General features: G+C 37.4%; 1 long non-coding RNA gene and 1 other non-coding gene across 3 annotated transcripts; one reads left to right on the forward strand and one right to left on the reverse strand.

Annotated features, from left to right (window-relative positions):
* Window positions 1-2,567: 2,567 nt before the first annotated feature.
* On the reverse strand, window positions 2,568-2,639 carry TRNAW-CCA (transfer RNA tryptophan (anticodon CCA)). The gene has a single exon. It is a non-coding gene; the product is annotated as a tRNA-Trp (tRNA).
* A 10,659-nt stretch (window positions 2,640-13,298) lies between these two features.
* LOC116259465 (uncharacterized) lies at window positions 13,299-17,731 on the forward strand. Of its 2 annotated transcripts, XR_004173941.2 has the most exons (4): window positions 13,299-13,450; window positions 13,568-15,243; window positions 15,329-17,219; window positions 17,408-17,731. It is a non-coding gene; the product is annotated as an uncharacterized LOC116259465 (long non-coding RNA). The 2 variants fall into 2 exon arrangements; XR_004173940.2 differs by having other exon boundaries at window positions 15,329-17,731.
* Window positions 17,732-18,120: the final 389 nt, after the last annotated feature.

Genomic DNA, 18,120 nt, shown 5'->3' on the forward strand with positions numbered 1-18,120 from the left:
ATCGGTATCACAGAGTGAGGCCCTGGACAATTCAAACTTATCAACAGTCCCAACGAGGTCCGCTAAACCCGCGATAGAAAAAGGTATTTATATACCATTTGAGACAATTGGGATGATCAACTTAGAGCCTCTTCCCCTGATCCTACTGTCTCAAGTTTCTAACTAAAAGCAAATCTTTTCTGTACTATCTGTAGGTTTTAAGCCTGTGCCAATTCTTTGATAATATTGCAACTTATACAATGGTTCCTCTTCATTAATGAAATAAAAGAGAAAGTGTCCATGCCATTCAAATTAATAACCAGCCGGTGGCTCTAAAAGTCACTTGTACTACACTCTTTGGATGATCTTTGAATATTGGAGCACTCAACCCTTCATTTCACATGAACGTGGAACAACAGTAGAGTTACATATGTCTTCCTCTTGCTTTTCGATGCATACTTTCTTAAAGGGCAGCTGGTAGACAGGTTTTAAGTCTTGTTAAAGGTAAACCCTGTTATAACCAAGAATTGAAAGTTGTTTCCTTTTTTTTTTTATTATTATGAGCCCCACCATCCCCAAGCTTTATAGAGAAAGCTCAAGGGTCTTTTTGAAGTTTGGAGAAGATTCAGGGTGTCTGCAGCGATTATGGACGAAAGTATGGTTCCTTGCGCAAAAAGAAGCAAGGGCTGGCCCGGATTCCTGCTGGCAATCTTGCCTACCGGAATCTGGTCGTCAATTTGTCAGAACGCATTTAAAATGGTTTGTACGACGCTTGAACCAACAACGTGGAGGCCCGCACAGGTAAAAAAAGGAAAGTGGACCAGCCGTACACGTGGATGTTGGCTGTTCACGTGTCAGCGTCAATGCTTATCTAATCCCCTCTGTTTTTAAAACGAAGGTAAAAAAAAAAAAAAACTGAAAATTATTCCAAAACCTGGTAAATCTGGTTTTTAAAGTGTTTGGAAAACATCAAAATTGGGTTTAATGAAAACCCAGCTCTGACAATACTTGGTTTTATAAAAGAACATGAAAAACTTGATTCCCCTCTAGGTTGTTCAAAAACCAAGTTTTGAATCTGTCGTCCAAACAAAACAGTAAAATTTCTAAAACTCATTAGGTTTCTTAAAACTTAGCTTCTACAAACAAAACAGAGTCAGATGAGAGTGTCATCCAAACGCCCCCTGAGAGAACATATATATATATATATACATAAGTTAATGTTCTTATCTTTTATTATTGATGTGCTCTCCTTTATTCTTTTTCTTGAAATTTACAGCTGTTTTGGAGCCTTGATTGTAAAGTTGATACTGTTCATGTTATCGGAAAAATCCGAAGTTGATACTGTTTATGTTGCCCAGTCTGTAAGAACCTTTTCTGTCCTGGACATCAAGTATGGTGTAATCGTTTCTTTTCTTCTGGTAGAGAAAGTAAACAAATACTCCTCATTGTTGCAAGGAAGACAGTGTAATCATGCACTAAAGGTAGAGCAGATCCCTGACTAAATAGAAATCGTGATCTGTGAGAAGCGGTGATCTTGGTCTAATAAAATTTATACGTTACTCGGAAGCAAAGCTGGTGACATCCCCAGTGGAGGAATCTTTGGGAGCCCCACAGGTAAATCATTTCCGGGAAATCCTTCACTCTGTGGAGCACCCAATTTTCAGGTGCCTGCAGGTTCGAGTCCTGGTAAGACGAGCTCCAGAAAGAAGCACACTTCGCAAAAAGTGTTGATAATGGTAATTGCCCTTCCAATGGTTTGCCTTGTATCTTTGCTTCTGCGCTTGCTTCTAGCAACAATGAATCAGAAGAGGACAAGAAGACACGCTTCTGTTGTAAAAACACTAGGAAAAGGTCAGTGACTGTCACATATTACGATCTTGCTAGCGCAACCGACAGTTTCAAAGAAGAAAACTTGCTCGGAGCCCGCAGTTTTGGTTCAGTTTATAACAGAATTATGTCTGATGGCACCTAAAGATTATAAATATGCATTCTAGCAGTGCATCAAGGAGGTTTGATGCCGAATGCAGAATACTAGGCGGAGTCAGGCACAGGAATCTCGTCAAGATCCTCACCACATGCTCCAATCTTCAACTCACATTAATCAGATACGAATCAGCTAACAATTGGGCTTCTAAGATCGATTAAACTGCAGTAACTATAGAACTGGCTGACACATATCAATTTTCGTAATTTTTGGACGATCGGGATGCATCAAGCCTCTGATTGGGAGAATTTGAACTGATATTCAAGTGATTTGGAAATGAAGATCAACAAGTTTTTTGCTTTTGAAGATCCAACGAATATTTTTACAAAATCATTTGGGTGTTACACGGGGAAGATCAGCTTGACTAACTTGAAAGATTACAAAGCAAAGGAGAAAATCTCGAGTGGGAGACTCAAAACGATCTTTGCCCATCAAACAATGGAGACTTTAATAGATAAATTATAAAGCGGAACACTTCCCTCTCAAGCATTAACTAATAAGAGGGGTGCTTGAAAATAACAAAAAGGAGCGGAAAAAGATTTCGCATAAGAAATGCGCATCTCCTGCGAAGGAAAAAAGAATGTGGATGTGAGATTTTGGGTATTGAACCCGACGTGAATCGAACACGCAACCTTCTGATCTGGAGTCAGACGCGCTACCATTGCGCCACGGATCCACTTATGGGAATGCGTGCAGAAACATGTTAATTATTTGGACTAATGTTTTTTGGCTTCCCAAACCTAAATCTAGGTCCACTCTAGGTTCCGGGTTCGCTTTGAGGGGAGAGGGAAAACCAAGCCTGAGTACATATAAACGAGTTGGGTTTCGTATGGTTATCATCTCTGATTGGCAGGATCATAAAGGTAGCTCAATTGATTTTTATTTTAGGCTTCCACAACCGAATCCAATACCGGAGATCCAATCCCGTTTCATATAAATACATATTAATGCTCTTTCATGATCGTCGTAATCCGAATCTGACATGTATATGTTCATGGGTTCCTAATATGCTTTAACACTCCAACTACGTCCACTTACCGTTTACCCAATTGAAACCAGATTCAAGTATGGATCAGCTTCTTCATAAATATACTTTTGGTTGGATCATCATTGGCACCACCACAGGACTATGTTCATAGAAAGAGAGGAAGAGCAGTAATGCTCAATGAATCCGCTCTCATGCATTGGAAGGTGCTATTTGCGCCTATTTGGCATCTACAATTAAAGCGCCGATATGGGTTAGCTGCCTCTTTGGCAGTATAAATCCACAGCAAAAGTTTAAGATCATTTGTTCCAAGCAGGAAGCAACACAATGAAGTAACAAGAAATGGCAACATGGAGCAAGGAGACTCAATTACATTGATGTTTGCAGTTCGATGATTCTGTTTCGTTGACTTGTTCTCTGCAAGAAAGATGAGTAATCAGATTAGTAACTCAAAAAAATTAAAGTTCCTTTAATTGCTTTGTTTTCATTCTTTATACTCATTACAGGGTACTGCAATATCCATGAATTTTTGCTGGAACTAATTTAACAGGAGAAAACAACAATTTTGTTCAATTGAGCAATCCTGTATTCAAGATTAGTCTCCATAGAAAAGTCGTTCCTTGATATGGTGCCTATGGAACTTGAGTACAATTGCAGAGCAATTCGGGTCACGCAAACATTATGATAGCTCAAGGTAACAAAAAATCATAGATTATAAGTACAGAGCTTGTAGAATACGAGCTTCCTCACTAAGAAGGGAAGTACCCAAGCAAGAGCTTCCAAGTGCAGCTTCTTGACCACAAAAGTATTCTGAAAAATGTGGAAAGTTTATGCCATTCTTATGCTTTTACAAGCAAAGCCATCACGAAAAAAAAAAGGTTAAAATATTAAAAAAGCAAGCATGCATGAATTCCCACATGAAAGAACACATACATACAGAACAGTTTCTGTTTGAATCTTAGTTGAGATACAGCTAGCAAATATTCATGTACTGCACAATTTTATTGATTTAAAACTGCATCTGCCAAATAATTTCACTCGTTTTGTGGAATAAAATTTGTAAATAAAACAAAAAATAGACGCTATATATATGACTCTGTGCAAGAGTACCAATTTTTGACAACTCGAAGACAATGTTGGAGTTGCTGCAACTACCAAAATTGAAAATGTTACTGATGTCGTCGACGAAGAAGAAGGAATAGACTTGAGAATGCTAAACCAAGATATACACCATTTCTTCTCTTATCATGTAGTCTAGCAGGAGTGGTGAGTTTTGAAAGTAACAGCATTTCAAGATTCAACGTGGAAATCTTGGCAAGGAAGATAGAGAGAGCACATGACTAGAAAGCTGCATAAATGTTAACCGAAGCATGATAAATGAACAGAAGCAATTAAAATGATTGTCTGATTAAATTAACATCCTTATCAGGATCTGCACCTTAGTCTGTGGTAGTTGTGGGCGTGCCCTTTTCATCTACCACCTCCAAGTTTGTGGTTGATAGTAGCTTTGCAACATGAAGCTTACTGTTGGGTGGCGATCAACTGGTATGTATTAGCTCTGGATTCTGCTATTGATCTAAACATCTTTGAAAATCGGATGCAGACTAGTTCATCAAACACAGAGATATCAAAATCCGTCCATGTTAAATCCCTAATTCTTCTGGTAAATTAACTTGGTGCATGCTCATGGCCATTGCCTGCGATGGGGAGCTCCATCAGTGGCGAACACAAAGTCAGCTGCTTTCTAAGGAAGAATGGAAGATGAGCAGAGAAGTTGAAGCAGATGAAGAAAGGAAAGGAATGTGCCAACTGCAAACTTATTGACTCGAACTGGACTGATAGTTGTCTACGACGTTATCACGTGGAGATTCCAGTGTGGTAATTCGTCGATGTCAAGCGGAGATTCTCTCTTGTTTTGACAATACTACATGCCAAGCAGACAAAGACATGAAAGACATTATTCAACCACCATTTCTACCAATTCCCATTTTGCAGAAGAAGTGCGCTTGAAAGTGGTTGGATGATCATGAGATCCCATACTTTCAACAATTTTTCAAGAAACAGTTGTCTGATTATATTGTGATTTAGATGTTTTCAACATACAAATTGATCACACAAACATGTCTTCAGGACAGACAATATGGATTTTAGATTAAGCCAAAAAAGATTCAGACAATTGATTTCAAAATCTCATAAAATTTTATCTACGCCTTTGAAAGAATTAATCAGCTTTTATAGATTCATACATGCAAAGATTACCATACAGATTGCTAAAAAAAGAAGACCAAACAGTTCATACATCGACCGACTTTCTCCATATGCAGGTGGTTGGAAGAAGAATGGATGTTATCTGTCTCTTTCCATGGGATAAATTTTTAAGTATCAAGCTTCATCTCGCCGGCCTGATTCAATGGTGTGTAGCTGGCACCGAATGTAATTCAGTACTTAATTTGCACTACGCATGTGCTGGATCTTTAATTTCCTCCGGCAACTTAACCTTGCCTCCAGATCTTTGCCACCAAACCTGTCAGTTTTCATTGCATGATAAAAAGTTGTTCGTCCTTTACATTGGATCATGTGTTCCTTCGATGCGTTCAATCGTCGCGGGGAGCGCAGGGTTGGTTGGTTAGTGAAAATCCAGTTACACATTATCAAGAAACAAGCATTACACATGATCTCTACACTGGATCGTGAGTGACGTTGCTGTATAATGGAACGTTATGGACACGCGAGTTCTACTCCATCAACACATTGCACAATTTCCGTAAACATGAAGACGCCCAATGCAGCAGTCCCTTCATTTGCTATGCCAGAGATCGTAGCTTGTCATTGTTTTTCTTTTTGCAGAATTAATGCATAAAACTTCCATCACATTTAGCAGGGGGTGTAAAGAAGAATTTGCCTTCTTGTAGAGTCATTTAATCCCATAAAAAATTGAATGTGAATCTTAGGCTTTCATTGCTCCACACGAGCGTTCGGAAAGAATCAAATATGAGCCCAATTCGTTCCATAAAGTCTTCATTTTTGTGAAATATAAGGTCACCAACAGAGTTTCTCGCTATAAACGAGAGATGAAAAGGGAAAATACCCACAATATTATATTTTCAAAAAAAGAAAAAAAAAAAGTTAGGATGAAATGGGAAAGTTCTACCTTTCTTATCTTAAGTATTATATATAAGATTGCAGAAGTGGGGGCACGCAGTGCTCTTTAAAATTAGTTTCCTCTCCAGCACTTCTAAAAACTGATCACATGTCTACTGTTTGTCTTCGAATTTTAAAATTGTCCTTAGCTCGTGACTTGCAAGACAAGCTTATAAAGCAAGGTTTTTTATAAATATCAACTCTGGACGAGTTCCATGCATGCATAGATCTCTCTCTCTCTCTCTCTCTCTCTCTCTTTCCATCTTTCTCATGATGTGAGGTAACCTACGTGAAATATAAAATAAGTCAATGACAGGCCTTTATGAATTTATCGACAGTTTGTTTAATCTAAAATATATAATATTGGTTGCTATCTGAAAGTTTAATGTGATTTCAATAAATATCCGTAAGGAGTAAGAAAACTCCAAAGTTTTAGTTTATTTGATGAATCTATAATTCTATACAAAGAAAATCCAAGTCCTATATCAATCTAAGCAACTTGCAGTATTTACCAATATGGTCGAATTCTGCAGCCAATTACATAAGGAGAGTATCATTCAACTGTTACAATTAAAATTTTTGCCGATAAAATTTCGGCAAAAACCATCACTACATCGCTAAGCATTCAAATAATACGTTGACTTTTGTACTTAAAATTTCCTGTGGAAAGCCAGAAAAAAAAATCATGAGATTTTCCGGAAAAATTAAAATCAAAATTTCATTTTCAGCTCCACCCTTCAACCCAAATTTATACCAATGTTTATGAATTTCTTACATCAGTTTTAATCTGTTGCCTGTATTTTTCACAATATTATCATTTACATCTTTAATGATCCTTTAAACGGACCGTCGTTTTCATAAAAGAAAACAATATTTCAATGAGAGTGCATGTATCAAAAAACATATAATTGCCTCATAGGTATGATGTGACAAAACCTCTTGTTGATTGGCAAAAGATCCACATCATCAAATTTGGAATATGAACTCTGGCCTAAGATCCATATAAAGATTTATCATTCACAAAAAATGCTTGACAAAAGATTAGGAACAAAGGGGATTTCTATATATATAGAAATTGGCAGGTGTGTGACTCTCACAAGCAATACCAGTAAGGAATCATCTTAGTCATGGATCTTTTCAAGATGGAAGGATAAGAAAAAATCAAAGAAAAAGAGTTGTTAATATCCAAAGTGATCCAGCAATCTAACTAGGACAATTAAGAGAAAAATATAAAGGAAAAAGGTAACTGGCAAAAGTCAGTCCACTTGGGTAAGGGACAAGAGCGGATTTAATAAAATTAATTATTCAAACATTTTTCTGCAACCTAATCTTGTAGTTATGATCTTAAAATTAATTTGGTGAGAAACATATATTATGTCAGTCATTTTTTACTTAATAATATTTTTTTAATAATAAAAAAATGAACAACTCTTATAACATCAAAATTTTGATAGTAGAAAAGAGCAATTTTTTATACAAATATCTTGAACTACAACATGATTTATATAAAATTAGTGTTTACAAACACATTAGGAAGTTCATATTTTTGTTTAAAATATTTTTCAACACAAATTTAAGAGGCCTGGTTTTTATCACTTGCACCCCAATTACTCTTTCTCCCTAATATATATGTACATACACACACTCTCTCTCTCTTACACATATGTATGTATGTAAAAGGATTGAAATATGCAAGATGCCGATGCAGCAATGGTTCATGCATGATTCTTAGTACTGGCATATGGTGTTTTTAATGATGGATTTTTAATTTTTGACCATCGAGAAATTTAACCACCTTGAAAAAAAAAACCAAAATATCTTAAAAAGACTAAAACTGTTTTCCAATATGAAAAGAGAAAAGTGAGTACAGAACCTCTTTTACACAAAAAAGGAAAGTACCTTTTGGATATGACAAAAGATATGAGGTCCAAGAGTGGGTAAAAAAGTTAGGGTTCCAACATGGTAAGAAAGGTAGATGTGAATGTTGCTTTCATCTATTTAATAGTAACTAGTAAGTATGCAAATTTTATAAGGTGTTGGCCAGGAGACTGAGAGGGGCTTGGTAGGTGGCTGTTTCGAGCTCCCAAAACATCAAACTTATTGTACGTTAGAAGGAAAGGGGCACCTACATACAAGTTGAAGCATTAGCGAGGCTATCGCCGAGAAGTTACATGGAAAAAATAGCAAGAGAATGAATTATTATTTGACTAGCCTGCCGTTAATGTGTGTACTTAACATTAGTTGCGTTCAACTGATTATAAATCATTAAATTAGAAGGATAAAATTGGTGAGACCTAATAAAGTTGAAGCATCTTACTGTTGAAAGATAAAAACGAAACGAAAGCAAGGAATCAATGTCCTTCTCTATTTTCGTACTCAATATTATATTTGAAGTTTGGAATTGATTTGACGTACGCAGCCACTTTTGAGAAAGTGACCGCAGCTTGATTCTTCCTTTATCAATCCAAACCAGCACCCTTAGTGCCGGATGCGATGAATCTTCCTTTTTCATGAAAACTTATGGAAGGGACCATTGGCGAGATTGTAGGGTCTTGTACATTTTTGAAGTCATGGAAATGTAATTTTGAATTTTACCTATAAAACTTTTGATGGACTGGAACCCTCGTGCCTCTAGGCCACTAGTCTTATGGTAAAAAATATAGTTAATAAAAATTACTTTTAAGCGTTGTTTGGATGGAGGAAAGGGAAGAAAAAAGGAAGGAAAGAACAATCAATCTTATGTTTGGTTGATTAATTAAGAAGAAGAGAAATGAAAGAAGAGTAAAAAACTTGTTTGGTTTCAATCCTATGTTTGGTTGATTAATTAAGAAGAAGAGAAATGAAAGAAGAGTAAAAAACTTGTTTGGTTGCAAAGGGAGGAAAAGGAAAGTGAGAAAATGAAAATGATGTTCTAATGTAAATCCAATTGAGAAGAAAATGAAAGGTTTTTCGCTTTCTACCGTATATGCTCTTTCTTTCTCTTTGTGCATGCATGAACAACGTTTTACGTGATTGCAACATATTTTTTTTTATCAAGAATCTCTTTTTACCAGCATATTTTCTTTGCGGTGGTCTTTATAAATGGGTCCGATCTGGTATGCTGAGATCGATTCTGATCCGACCTTTTGTATATTTATGATCTATCCTAGCGTTGAGCCCTCACACTTTGACCTCTTCCAGAACACCTTGAATCTGTTTAATCTAAGCATTTGATAGCCTTCTATTTGAGATCCAAGGCGCGAATCTTAGGTCCAGATCTCCCTTTCATCGACCTTAAATCTAAGTTTGTGACCATAATATGACCTTTTTTTTTTTTTACATAGTGGTAAAAGTCTTGTGCTTGTGTATGCCATAAGGATCTTAAATCAACCTTAGATCTGATGCTATCAAACACACCCTTTTCGCCTTGAATTTTATTCGGAGGGAAGCCAATGAAGTACATTCCATGTGCCGTTTACTAATTAAATATACCAAAATAACTTGATGTTCATAGAAAACTCAAGATCACATGTGCTGGCCTACTAATTATAATTTAATCTCACATGTGAAGTGTTTCCAACGTTGATTGCAATTTGCCACATGAATCATGCTGATATAGATAGCTCATCCCAACCACCATCCTTTTCTGTTCTTTGTCTTCTTCCCTTTTCTTCTCACCTTTTATCTGAAACTGTAACAATGGTAGAAGAAAGAATTGCTGGGGGTTGGTGCGAGATGGGCCTCACCTACTTCGCTAAAACAGACGGAATCCACCATTATTAGAGGAGAAGATAATACCCAAACCGCCGATCATTATGATTACTAATTGGTAGAAGGACATGAACTACTTACACAACCCCACATAATTGGTTAAAATGTCACTTGAATGGACCTAATAATACTATTTTCTCTTGTTGAGACACTTGATTAATGCCGCCGTAGACCTGCGGAATTTCCCATTTAACCGCGTTTAAGTACTGCTTGCAGTTCTATAGTACTCCATCGTTGGGTCTTTTTGCTAAATCAATCTCATTTGTTCATCCCCTCAATAGTTCAGTTCATGCACAATTTGAACCAATCCAATTTACTATGGTACAAGTTAGGTAAGCTTAATTATTCATAACCTTAATATGTAGTTGGATCTACAACTTGTTGGAAATAATCAAGGTCTTGACTACTTTTTTTTTCCTCCATGTCAGGCTGTGGTTAGGCAGATCTCTACCTATTTATCCATTACAATAGCTTTCCTTTTTCAATTGTGACTTGCACTCGGACTGAGAGACTTTGTAACTGACTCATCGGCTCAGAACCGTGAGGTCGGTACTTGCACCCCGCCAATCAGTGGCGGAGTCAAAAAGTTTTTGCTATGGACATTTAAAATTTAAAAGTTTATACTTCGAGGGAAACCATATATAAATAAGTAACGTATCAATATATAAATAAGACAATTTGTGTGGGCTAGTGTGTCCAGACAATTTGTGTAGGCTAGTGGCGGACCAAACACGGTTAAAACAAAGGAATTGACAACATGTCGAATGTCTAGGATTAGGGTTTTAGTTCACACGCCGCATAAGAGTGTCCGCATCCAAAAGCCATCTCAGGATACCAAAAGATCCATTCTTTACAATCGCCAATTAATTGGACTTTATTCCTCTAGTACGGTGTGAATTAAATCTCGCGACATATTGTTAGGTATACCGAAGCTGATGTACATTCATTCACAAAAAAAAAAATGTACCCAAGTACGTGATGATCAGAATACCTCTAACCAGCAAAAAAGGGAGCCTCCTACACCAACCAAAAAAAAAAAGGTTAAAAGTCCAGAAAAGATATTTCCTTTAAAAAATATTTTAAAATACCCAACTCTTTGGTTTTTTTTTTTTTTTCAGGTGCATATTGTACACTCAACTTGATCTCTAGATATACACATCCACCAAGGCAATATTAATCATGACATGCTCTAATCGAGTGGTAGTTTTACATGACATTTCACTCTCTATTTTAATTTTCACACTTTCAATAAGTTTGACCGACTGCAGTCTTTGAATTTGTTAGTAGTTACCAATTAATGTCATTAGTGTTGACATTCATATAGCATATCAATAGATCTATAGGAATATCTCATATATTAATGTACCAAGATCATTAGGCTGACGGATTAATTGATACATACGATAGATTAGTGACATATATCGTCAGTCTATATATTTGTTATTAACTTGGCATTTTAGATTTAGACCTGATCCAATGCCAAATGCATAGGATCCAACTAAATGGAATTTGGTAGATTGTAGATTTTAAATCCAAATCCTTTACCTCTCTCTTTAAAGGGCGTAGAATAGTTGGTTGGATTGGTGAGCAGTGCAAGTTTGGTTTCATGGGAACTATTTTTCTTAACTACAAATGGTAGATATGCAATACTCTCGTTAATAGGTTCATCGCTCTTTACCAAGATCCCGAAACAATCCTGAGCCCGAATAAGAGGAAAGAAGAATGCTTTAGCCTTTTAACCTCTTCCCAGTATCTCCCCAAACCTTTTACATCTCTTTTCCAACCGCGAAAACAACACGTGAAAGTGAGATATGACCAAACAAACATTTTTTATATGATAATGTCTAAGGCTGAGGGGACAACAAACTTTGCTCCCGGCTGCTGATAATTAACCAGCTGATCCTGATTAATTAGAGGATCAATCATAGGATGAATGCCCCTCGCTGAACCAAGATTACGACCATTATTAACCGATAAAACAAGCTCATATTGAAGAACATAATAACTGTTTAATTGAAGAAATAAATGAAATTATTTGACTGCACCTTTTGAATACCTACCAGCAAAAGTAAATTTAACCTGTTTGCTTCTAAGAGCCAACATATTGATATGGTCGATCAGGGCAATGAGGGGACCAAGATATTTCCTTTCATTGAACGTTCATAGTAGAGGTAGTAAGATTTACAGTTTTTTCCACAGCCATGGTTCACCTTATTAGCTATATTCCGGCCGCATCTTCTCATTTTCACAATTTCCAAATCCATCGAATGGCCAATATTTGTTAGGAAAAGACAGATTTACCCTTGCTTAGATAGGGGAGTTTGGACATCATTTAATGAAAACATAAGGATGATATTGGAAATATAATGTGAACAGCTAAATATATCGTAGTCACAAACATCATTTTTAAAGTTTTAAATGACGATGTCATACATGTATCATAGTCACAAGTATCGTTTTCAGATTTTTAATGGTACTTTTAATGGTGAGTTTTTTTTTTAATTATAATATAACGAGTTTGAAAAAAGAAAAAGAAAAATAAGATAAATTTTAAAAAATCATAAAAGTTAAGGAAAATAAAACGAACGGGAACTAATGAACTAGCAAGACAACATAAAAATGTAAGTGAATAAACAACAAATAAAAAATGGAAACAAGCAGATTGGTATTAAAACGTGAAAAATGCTGAAAATTAAAAAAAAATAAAAATAATTACAAACGAGGTTTTTCATGTTTTTTAGTTTGATAATTTTTTCCAAGATAATGACGTTTTTTTAAAATGTGTTTTTTGTGAGTATGTTATATATATATATATATATATATATATATATATATATATATATATTAATTGTCAAATAATGAGGGTTTTCAAAGTCAACTTCATGCTAACTCTATGCTGAAAAACCTAACAATTAACTTTAAAATGTATTTTTCCAATCCATCTTTGGACTTACAGAGTTCTTTTTGCACTTATATAAAGTGAAATCGAGTTGTCGTTTTCTTTTTTCCAAAGAACTAACTCTACAAGTGTAAACAGATCGCTGTCCGCATCTCAAAGCTCGGGATTGCAAAAAGTTTACCTATTTGACTGCGAGATAACAGAATTCCGATTTCAACTCTCAGTAATTATATAGGGAGAAGGTCAGATTGCAGGATTCTTGGCAGAGAGTTTACAAGAGCAAGATACCGTGAGGAGGATTCAGTGGAAGGTAAAATATTCAGAAGTTCGTCTGTGCTCTGTGTTTGTTAGTGTAAACAAAGGGTGGTTGGAGAGGGAGAAGGTGAGGAAGACGAGGTTGTCCAAACCGATGGGCACGCGCTCTTCGTTGGCCACCCGTGAGTCAATCGCTCTCCCCTGTTGAGGGTAGATGATGACATCATCATGATATGATGATGATGCGTGTGTGTACGTCTTTGCTTGCGTGCTAGAGGAAGAGGATATGATGATGATGGTGATGTTGTTTTTCTGTATGTGTGTGAGAAAGGGAGAAGGGAGAGTCCATCACGCCTCTCTTCTTCTCTATAAAGCTTCAAGATGAGCCCCCCATGGTTTTGAGACAAGAAACACAAGGGAATCAGGGTCTGATGATCCGTTCATCGGCTCCTCCATGGTAATTATTTTCTTGAAATCTTGTGATATGTAAAACACAGAAGCAAAATATCATCTCTGCAACTTCCTGATCTGAGCTCCCACCTTCCTCTTCTTCTTATGCTTTGAAAATTTGCAGGTAACGTGGAAGAGCATGACAAGAAGCAAACACAGACCATATACTCTTCCTCTGGTGCAACGGTTTGGGTGAGTGATCTCCATGTTATGCTTGTTACGTGAACACTCCTACGCTTTTGGGTCTCGCTCTCGTTGTCTGTTCGACCTTGCATAAACCTGGATCTTTCAGAGCTTACACAAAATAATAAAAAGGATATGTATGTGCGTGTGTGTGTGTGTATGCGTGAAAGCAGATCAGTCGGTTTGCTTTGAATAACAGAAGTGAGGACCTATCCCCCTCAGCGTTGCAAAACAGATCAATAAGTTTTCAGTTCGCATCTCCGGTGATCGGAGATACTGCAGTTCAGTTTTTCCGGTGAGATTTTAATGTCTGATTGACCTTTTCTTGTGAATCAGATGTGAATCATTCACCATCTCCTCCTCTATACTCCAATAAACGCGAGCATATATAAATCACAATACATGTAATATATGGGAATTTTTACATATAATAGGGATTTCATATATAGCTGGTGTGTGTGAATAAGGTGCCGATGCACTTGTTTGTAACATCTTGCGGGAATCAAGGTTGTATAAGTAGATCTGCTCAATCAGACCTGGGAGATGCACCGGGCATGGACAAATTAAGCGGTTCGTTAAGTAAATTAAACTGGTTGCTTTCGTTAAAGGCCGAGCTTGTCCGAGTTCCTTCTACAAATTGTAGTGATCCGAGTATAAACCAAGTATTTGGATGACTGTTTCCATCTAAGATCTACATTTGTTTACACCCTGAGAGTCTAAAAGAGAGGAAACAGTGCGGCCTTTGGTTTATGACTGGTACTGTATTGTTTAAACCATGGTAAGAAGTGCATGTGCCCTTGTTCCTTGGTTTTGCCTAAGCAAACGGAGAATTCCGGCCATTGTTGCCGGGAAACGACCGGACTTTGCTTGTCAGCTAACCCTTGACAGTGCTCTCCGGCCCATGGAGGCATGTCCCTAAGTTCTTTGAGGTAGGAGTAGTGGGGATGTGATATTTTGCATAGTACTGCCATTATTAAAGGAATAAGTGCAGCCACGAGCTACAGCACTGATCAGGCTGCTAAAAATGGCGGGGAGCTGGACGGAAGAAGCGGAAAGAAGACATTGAAAAACTCATAAAGAAGGAGCTGATGCCGTCATGTGCATGGGCTGCCGTCATCGTCCAAAGTCTATGGAATGCAATAATGGGGAAGCATGGGCTTTGTTAGGTGAGAAACCAGAAAGAGACAGAGAGGCTGGGGGAGGGTAGGTACGCTCTTTTTGAAGGCCTGCTCGGAATTGTAGTTGCATGCAGTGCTAGAGTCATGGTACGTGCTCGTGTTAGATGGGTCCTTTCATTTTCCGCCATGAATGGTGATAGTAGCATTGCCACGGCCACAATGGCTTAGACAAGTCTACTCCCTTGCTTGCTGTAGCTTGACTGCTGGCAAGATGAAAGGATAAAGTGAAGAGGGGCAGAAGGGATCATGGACGGTGCCGCGACTCAAGGCAAACCGTCCCTTCCTTGCCTCGAGGGGGTGATGTGAAAGGTCTCTAATCTCTCTCTCTCTCTCTCTCTTCCTCCTGTCCTAAATGGAAGAGTCTGAGAACAATTATGCTCATAGACTCGTACACTTCCATTCCAGAATTCAAAACCAGAAGATGTCGGCCACTTCGCATGTGAGTCCAAAGATCATCGTTTGAATTTTAACCCTTTCATAAGAAAAGACAAATGATTGAGGAACATCTTTCTTTCTTTATGCAGAATCGCAGTGACATATACATATATAGTGCACAGACATGAAAGGTGACTCCCATTAATTAGTTTTCAACTGTGTGTTCGAAGTTCTACTACGCTCGGACGCACTTGTTTCGTCTCTGGTTCTCTATTGGTGGCAGATCTGCTCACATTTCTGCTGTGTTTGGCTGCTTTAGTTGCAAGTCCAAATAATAGTTCTTTGGGATCATGTGATGTTATTGCTGTTGGCATGGTGTCCGCTAGGAGGAAGAGAAAGTGAAAGCAATCCTAACAACTAAATCCATCACTGGTTGAGAGAGAGAGAGAGAGAGAGAGAGATCAGGAATGAACATTGATCCTAGTTCAGTAATGGAAGTGGCTTTGAACTCTGCAGAGGACTGTAAGGCTGTGGCTTGGATTCTTAAACGTAAGTATGAGCTCGAATTAGGTTAGAGAAAGATGTAGGATGTTAGAAAAGTTACAGTGTGGTGGATGACATGCATTGAGAGTGCCGAGAAATTGAGGCCAAGTTATGGGATATCTCGGTTGTTTTGGAAAAAGTGAGGGGGTTGTTCAGTTTGGCTCTCCTTTTTGAAACAGAGGTACATCACACTTTTCAAGTAGAATAAATGTCAACTACCCAAGATACGACTGTCGGCTGCATTATCTCAGTATGGTCATGTTGGAGCAATTGAAGTCACAGCCGAAGTTGCAGTTGTCGCCAGTAAGTTCACCAGCGACTGTCCCTTGTAAAAAGCTGCAGAGCAAGTGGAAGAAGAAGAAGAATAAGTCAGATTTAGGGATTTAGGGTTTCCTGCTCCTCATGATCCTCTTTTAGAAATTAAACATTAAACATTGTTGAGTATAAATAGCCAGCTCTTTAGGTTTTTTCCAAAGCCCATCAGTGGTTAGCGTGAGAGTTTTTTTAGAAAAATGTTGAGATAAAAATGAACTTTATCTCGTGAGAAGTTTTGAGTGAATCTCGTAACTGCCTTCGTAACTGCCTTGCAGTTACGAGATATCCGGATAGGGCTCAATGGCCACTATCCAACAGGCCATTTCGCCTTCATTTACAATATATGATAGCTACAACTAGTAGTGTTTTGGTGGGATTATGTGTGTGTGATTCATGACTTTAACTTTTATTGCTCGATTTCATATGATTAATTTTCCCTCGAGGCAATTAATTGCAGTTTCTGGTCTTGGATTTATGGCTTAACACAAATATTATATGAAAATTTTTCCAAGTACTAGGGGTGGGGGGTGGGGGTGGAAGTATTTCATGACTTTAACTTTTATTGCTCGATTTCATATGATTAATTTTCCCCCGGGGCAATTAATTGCAGTTTCTGTTCTTGACATTTCATCTGGGATGAGAAAGTACTTTCATGCATTTATGGCTTAACACAAATATTATATGAAATTTTTTCCAAGTACTGTCAAAGTTATACACAGAAGGATGGTTAATTGTGTATTCTAACTAAACCATATGCATACTTGCCTATTTTCCATATCAGAAAATTGCAAGCAAACAAGTTATACATTGACCTAAAAATTATGGATAATAGATGCACCCAAAATATTTACTCCGCAAGTACACCCTAGCCCCGAAGCAAGATAGAGCCTTAGAGGTATAGGGGTATAAGGTTTGAGGGTTTTAGGCTGAAGGTGGTTTTTCTTAATTAAATATTAAAATAATACAACCAAACTACTAGCTAGTTTTAGTTAATGAAAGTAAAAAAGGATGCCTAATAAGCCGAAGATCGATCCAGTGAAAAAAAACGAATAGGTCGGACAGCCGACGAAATCGAAGGGAAAGCGAGGACTGTGTACGTGGCAAAGCTTGACATGGATATTGACACCCTGGAGTGGAAGAACGAAGCTGAGATTCCCAACAGATCAGTCAAACAACATTGAGGTAAAGGAAAAGAAAACATACATTTCTTGATTTGCTCCTCCATGTTTCTTTGATTTGCTTGTAATTTAACTTGCATGGAACAGAACATGGCCTGGCTGGCTAGTTGTCTTCACACTGTCTAGTATGTACATATTGACTTGGTAATTTCTATTAGAAATGCATCATTAAGTTTCTTCTTTTATAAACAGGATGAAAGGGCTTCTACTTTTAGTTTCTTAATGAATCATGAGAATTGCTTAACCTCATGTTGAAGTCAGGAGAAGAGGGTGGTATCATCAGCACTCAGGGCGCGTATTCCAGCCACCAGAGCCCAACTTTCCATTAATTCCTGCATGTAATCGGGCATCAGGAATCCTTTGTTTCGGGAATTGGATGATCTCTCCGTTCCCCCTAGAACATCAAAAAACAACATGGTTGTAAAAATCGGATGGCCATATATGAACCAGTACTGCATGTTGCAGGATTAATGGCTTGAACCTTATTACTTGCGACGAACAGAATTGATTCATCAACGGATAAAGGGTGTCATGTGTCATTTCTCTTGTTAATGTCAATCATGTTCAAAATTAAGGATTTATTTTTTAAACAAAGATAAATGTAATAATATTTTCTCGAATTCATATAGCCGATTCTTCTGAATTTTGCTCCAGATTTGGCAGAAGGTATGCCTCAAATGTATGCATAAGTGGGGAACAGAATGAAAGAAAGCTAAGAAATTGATTAAGGAAAGGAGGCCTGGTAGCTTTCTTCAATCAAAGGTAGGAAAATGGGGTTCAGCGATAAGAAATTACAGAGGAGGTCTATATGTGCAGTAAAAATTAATATCTCAATTTTTATCTCATCCATGTTCCTATATATTGCCGGTAAAAATTAAGCAGTAATGAACGGAAATGATGATTGA

Source organism: Nymphaea colorata, chromosome 8 (genome assembly GCF_008831285.2).
Source record: "Nymphaea colorata isolate Beijing-Zhang1983 chromosome 8, ASM883128v2, whole genome shotgun sequence".
In the NCBI taxonomy this organism is placed as follows: Eukaryota; Viridiplantae; Streptophyta; class Magnoliopsida; order Nymphaeales; family Nymphaeaceae; genus Nymphaea; species Nymphaea colorata.